A 5,610-nucleotide genomic window follows, 5' to 3' on the forward strand; every position below is an offset into this window, starting at 1 on the left:
AAAAAAAAAAAAAAAAAAAAAAAAACTAAAGCTTTTGTTCAGTGAGGAACACTATTTTTTTTACTACATCCATCTCTTCTGTGGGCCCAGTGCAACCCATGCTGAATCAACATGAGGATTTTTAGAAAGTTCAGTACACTCGGAGTCAGACCCTATACAATTCAGTAAGGTCTGTTAGGTTCACTTACATATACAAGACTCAATATAATAATCTACATGATAACATAATGCTACAATATTTCCCTTTGCATTTAGGACCTGTGCCTTTTGTTTTGCACACACATATTTTAACTCGAAGGATTTGTCTTACAGAAGAAGCATAGATTTGTAACACTGAAAATCTATTACTCTATTCTTCCTATTTGTTCTTGGGTTGAAGTCTTAATACTTTAAACAGCAGCAGATAGTGCTTGTAATCATAAGGACCTTGCATTCTCACTAAGCAAGGATGAGAACAGCATCAACTGCAAATAAAAATTGTGATTAAGTAAATAACGCAGCAGGCTGGATAATCTGTAAACCGATTCCTACATAAGCCTACTTTCAAAACCAGTAATACAGAGAACAAGTAACAGAACCACTATCCAAAAGCTGGATTTGTGTAATCTCCCACTCTTTTTCTATGCAAGTCCTAGAAAAGCCTCTTTCTTAAGACTTACAGGAAAAAAAACATGGCTAGGCAAGAAGCTGTCCCTGAAGACACATGGAGCAATATAGTTAGGCATGCCTCCAGAAATAAAGTAGAAGAATGTTCTTGTCCCTTAAAGATTCCTCTCAGAGATTAACTCTCCTTACCACTTTATTTTCCAATTCACCTAAAAAAAGATCACTGCAACCTGGCTCTGAAGGTCAACAAATATAGGCTATTTTAGACCAATGCTGCAGTAACTCACAGACAAGGGCACTCACATTCCTTCTTTTTTCCTCTTGAATACCCGCTCCAATTTTAGCTTTGGCACAGAAGCCAGAGGAGTGGCCTCTTTCTCAAAGCAACGTGACGATTAAATCATTAAGGGATGCTATCGGTAAAATTCGGCATCTCCCACAGCACACAGAAACCCAGGCCTCCTGGGAGCCAGAGGAATACGCTGTGCTGAGCATGGCACCTTCCAAGAGCAGGGCAGGCAGCTTTCACATGCCACGCTAGATTTGCTTCTGAACAGCTTTAGAGAAAAGCCCCAAATAGAGCTCTTCTGCGGCAACCAGCTCCTAAGGCAACAAGGATACCAAGGCAGGGGGGAAATTACTCCTACTCTGTGTTGCTCTATGGAAATAAGAAAAACCTCTTACCTTCTAGCTAGAAATAGAGAATAGCCTGCCCCAAAAGCTCCCAGCAATAACCAGGCATCCCTTCAGCCTCTCAAACTGACAACAACTGCCAGGTGAATGCCCTCACTTAGGATAACATTTCTCACCTGACTAACATTTGTTTTCTTTAAGATGCTAAGGTCAGCTCTGCTACAGCTGACTTAAGCCTCTGGCATCTATGGCAGATGGGGAAGGCAATCTGAGTCAGAATACATAAATAAATAAACGTAAAACTTTGAAGGAAAGGAGAAAGGTGCCTCTGCATACTGGAGGCACTTTAGTAGGCTTCATGATTAACTCTGATAATGGCTTAACATTCCTGTTAATCATAAGCATTCAATATGTGATTGAAGTATAAACTATCTGATGGCCCAGATATTGGAGACAGATAACAAGCAAAGAACAAGAGTCATGCTCGGTGCAGAGCTGTGCACGATACCCCTCTGAAAAAGAAGTGCAAGCCGTGATCATTTCCTTTCGGGGGGGTATGTGGATGAGAAAGACACCCCTAACCCTCATGCCTCCCGTTCCTGGCAGCTACTGGATGAGACAGCAGCAGACAGTAAGCGGAGCCAGCTCCTCCACCCATGGGGCCGCCTATGCTAGCTCGCGACCGGGAGGTGTGGCATTGTCTGCTTGGAAAGAAATCGGACACGCTTCCCTCCCTGCTCTGGAGCTGCTGTGCACAACTGTGGAGTGTTTGAAACAAATGTTTTTTAATACTGCAAAGCTCGTCCAAACACAGCGTGATGCATACGAGCATGCACTGATCTCCAACTAAGAGTAGTTGCTAAGGAAACCACTTTAAAGCCTGTTTTATAATATTTGCCATGTAATCAAAAGCCATAACAATTTCCTGCTGTCAAATCAAAACATTTCTTCAAAGGCCTTTAAAAATATTTTTTAATCTTTAAATTATGTTTGTAGTTCCTCACAGTAGACAAAGGACTGAATTCTTATTTGGGGTACTATCTTTGTAGATCCAAAATAATGTCACTGAAATTAATTCAGTTGTTCCATCGCACAACCACTGCAGAGATCAGATTTTTCACATGCGTATTTAAAATGCAAAGCTATAGTTACTCATATCCTAATGTTTCAGACAGTTCTAACAGTGATTCAGTTTCAAGGACAAATTTTACTTGCCCAGCCAAAATGCTATAAATGGAGAATGCCAAAGGCACGAAGTGAAGGGCTAGGAATATTCTGCTCTAACTTGCTTTTTTTCCTCTATTTAAAAGAATAGATTGTTCACCTGGTACACAAGCAGCCCAGGAAAAAAATCTCTCTCTCTCTCTCTCTCTCTGTTTTTTTTTTTTTTTTTTCAAGTGAATTGCCTGAGTATTCCAGAGCCATTTAGAGTTTCAAGATAAGCAAAGCAAGCAGCAGTGGGGCCGTACCAGAGCTGGCCATGAGCACAGGCAGCCTAAGCTCTGGGGCAGGGGGAGACTCAGCAGAGCCTCTTGGTGCATTCAAGGCCTGAACAGCGGCCGTGCATGCCTCCCCCACACCATCTCTCCGAGTTCGGCAGGGCTGCTTTTGAAAACAGCCAAGAAAAGCAACAGCTATTGCCAGTTGTTTGAAGGTCACTGTTAAGAATTTGGGCACTGCTGTTCACCCAAGCCCTGAGATGATTTTTGGTCTCTACTGATCTGCTAGTAAACCTACAGAATACAGAGAAAAAATAGCTAGGAATGTACCGCAGGGAACAATTCTCCACTTATGAGGGTAGAAGCCATGGCCAAAAAGCAGTAATTACTCCCAGCTGTAATGTCAGGCATTGCAGAGCGCATTACACTGATGATAAAAGAGCTGCGCTCAGAATCAGTTTGCTCTCTCTGCATTTCTAGCTTGGTCAGAAATCGAATACATAGAACTTTAAATGGAGATTTCTTTTCAACCCCATAATCTAAGCAGGCTGTGTGTTCAGTTATAACTCTGGGCACAACAGCATGTTATCACGCCAGCAACTAATTCCCCCTCAGTAGCTTGTCTCATTTTCTGGTCAAATGAGGCAGTTATTTAAGCTTTTAGACTCCAAAGATGGAAACATAGAGGAAAGAAGGATGAGTAAAAAAGGGGGAGGAGAGGAAGCAGGAGAGAGAGAGAATCACAGAAAACCATGTGTAAACTGTGAAGGAAAAGGCGGGGGGGGGGAAGCATAATGGGGAAAAAATGGTCAGGAATGTGATGGAGAAACAGAACTAGATACGGTAGTATCACCAGAAAAGAGTGAGAAAGATAATCTTGCAGGAGCAGACATTCCTGGTTAAGAGAAATGGAATCGAGAAAAATTAACTCATGTTCTAGGAAGCAAAACGGAAGGGGAAGGTCCAAAATAGCTGGCTGCTGCTGAAAACAAATTTAGCAGAATGCAAGCCTCTACCCTCTGGTTTCTGAGTGTTTTTCCTCCTTCTCTCCCAAGTTCTGCCACGGGCCCCTCACGGCACCGAGTACTGCACCATGTGCTCGCTCCCCACCTATTTCACTGTTAAGCCCTGTCACTGTGCCCTGGCCTTGTCCTCAAGACCGTTCCCTTCTCGTAACGCTCTTCCTGCAGCTGCTGCCTCATTTTTCACACCACCTCCAATTCCTGCTGTTGCCCCTCGAGCTGCCTTGCACTTGCCTTCCAAAACCCTAATATCGCTCACCTATAAGAGTAGTTCCACTGGACCTAACGGCTCAGCATGAAACATTTATAATTTCGATGTTGGCTTGCACTGCAAACTACCAAGGGCAGAAACCGTCTCTTAGCATTTGTGCCTAACCCCATAGGTCTCTAACATCTCTTGGGGCCTCCTGCCGCTATCACTGTATAAATAGCAACACAAGCTTTACAGGTTCATGTCTTATTTTCACCCTCGATGAATCACTGCGCTGGTCTGGATACACTTCTGCGTGGACCTCTCATTCCCAGGAAAGCTGCCAGATCTTTTCACGATGCCACAAGAACTGGTTTCCATGGCAGGTTGTTTTGTCTCGCTGAAGGGTGAGAGGAAGCTGGAACACCCTGTAAGAACAGCAGATAGCACTGCCATCCCCAGCAGCCCCAACAGGGTCAAATTCAATTCTAACCGCTGAGCTGGACACCGTACATCTGGAAAGCAGAGCGTTCTTGTCAGCACTACGATGATTACCTAAGCCCTTCTGTTACAAGTGGACCAACGCAGTGAGAGATTTCAGAGGTTTTCCTGTTGCTTTTCTGTTGCTGGGAAGCCAGAAACCAGTAGATTTTTTCAGTCAAGACACAGCGGGCRCCTCCTGAATACGGAAACGAGACGACTGGCATCAAGCTTTGTTCGGACCATGYTGAAGGCGACATTGCAGAGGGGATGATAAGCATTAAGGGCAGCTTTGAAAGATTGAGGCAAGCATCTAATAATACCATTGAATACACATACATAGGGCCAAGTTTTTAGAACTGCCCAGCCAGACCTTAGAAGAAACTGTTTTTCTAAAATACTGATGCCTTTGGGTATCTCAAGTTGCRAAACCAAAATCGTTCTGCAAACCTACACGTCCGGAATAGCATTTTAAAGGGCTTTTTAGACCTACTGAATTTGGTAATGTCAAAGTCAAGCACAAGGAGAAGATTTTGAGGATAGTATTTGTGCATGCCTAGTGATTTTGAAATTWAAAAAAAAAGGGGGAGGGGGAGAAAAGGGGGAATGGTCCCTGTATCATGAACATCTGGGAGAAACTTGATACTGCCCTTTTAAAGCAGCTGCAGGAATTAGGATGGATCATGCTTCCCTTCCCCCCCCAACAACCGTGTTTCCATTTCCATTTCCATTTCCATTTCCACGGACTGTTGTCTCCCAGCAGGAGGTCAAGGGGAGGGCATGCTTCACACAGCTTTGGTAATGAGAGTAATCAGATTTTTGTCCCGGGTCAAAGAGTGAGCGTGTGAGTGTGCGTGTGTGGCACAATGCCGCCTGAATGATCTCATTAAACTGCAATTTGGACACGTGTCAATGGAGAAGGAGTCAGGGGTGCTTGTTTATTTTATTTTATTTTATTTTTTTTATTTTTTCATAGAAACAGCTGCCCTGGAAAAGCACCTGCTAGCAGAGAGTCACYGCAGACGTATAATCCCAACGCCTGAGAATGCAGTTGCAGGGGCTTTTCTTTTTCTTTCTTCCTTTYTCTCTCTTTTTTTTTTCCTCAAATGAAAAATAAATACATAAATAAAACGGGGTCTTCTCCGGAGCGGTGCGGTGTAAAAGCCCGCCTCGGGGCGCGGCAGCGCGTTGGGCCGTTACGGCCGTTACGGCCGTTGGCGCGGCTGCCCAGCGGTTCCAA

At 43.9% G+C, this 5,610-nt stretch overlaps 1 long non-coding RNA gene across 2 annotated transcripts in view; it reads right to left on the minus strand.

Annotated features, from left to right (window-relative positions):
• The window catches only part of LOC146589366 (uncharacterized), a 16,147-nt gene extending 11,847 nt beyond the window's left edge, over nucleotides 1–4,300 (minus strand). Inside the window, exon 1 of one of the 2 annotated variants that reach the window (XR_014897199.1) lies at nucleotides 4,168–4,300. This is a non-coding gene — a long non-coding RNA (uncharacterized LOC146589366). Of the gene's footprint in view, nucleotides 1–3,959; nucleotides 4,130–4,167 lie in introns of those variants that run through there. The other variant, XR_014897200.1, reaches the window with a different exon arrangement.
• Nucleotides 4,301–5,610: the final 1,310 nt, after the last annotated feature.

This window comes from Rhea americana, unplaced genomic scaffold, assembly GCF_003343005.1.
Source record: "Rhea americana isolate MKP2758 unplaced genomic scaffold, rheAme1 scaffold_462, whole genome shotgun sequence".
In the NCBI taxonomy this organism is placed as follows: Eukaryota; Metazoa; Chordata; class Aves; order Rheiformes; family Rheidae; genus Rhea; species Rhea americana.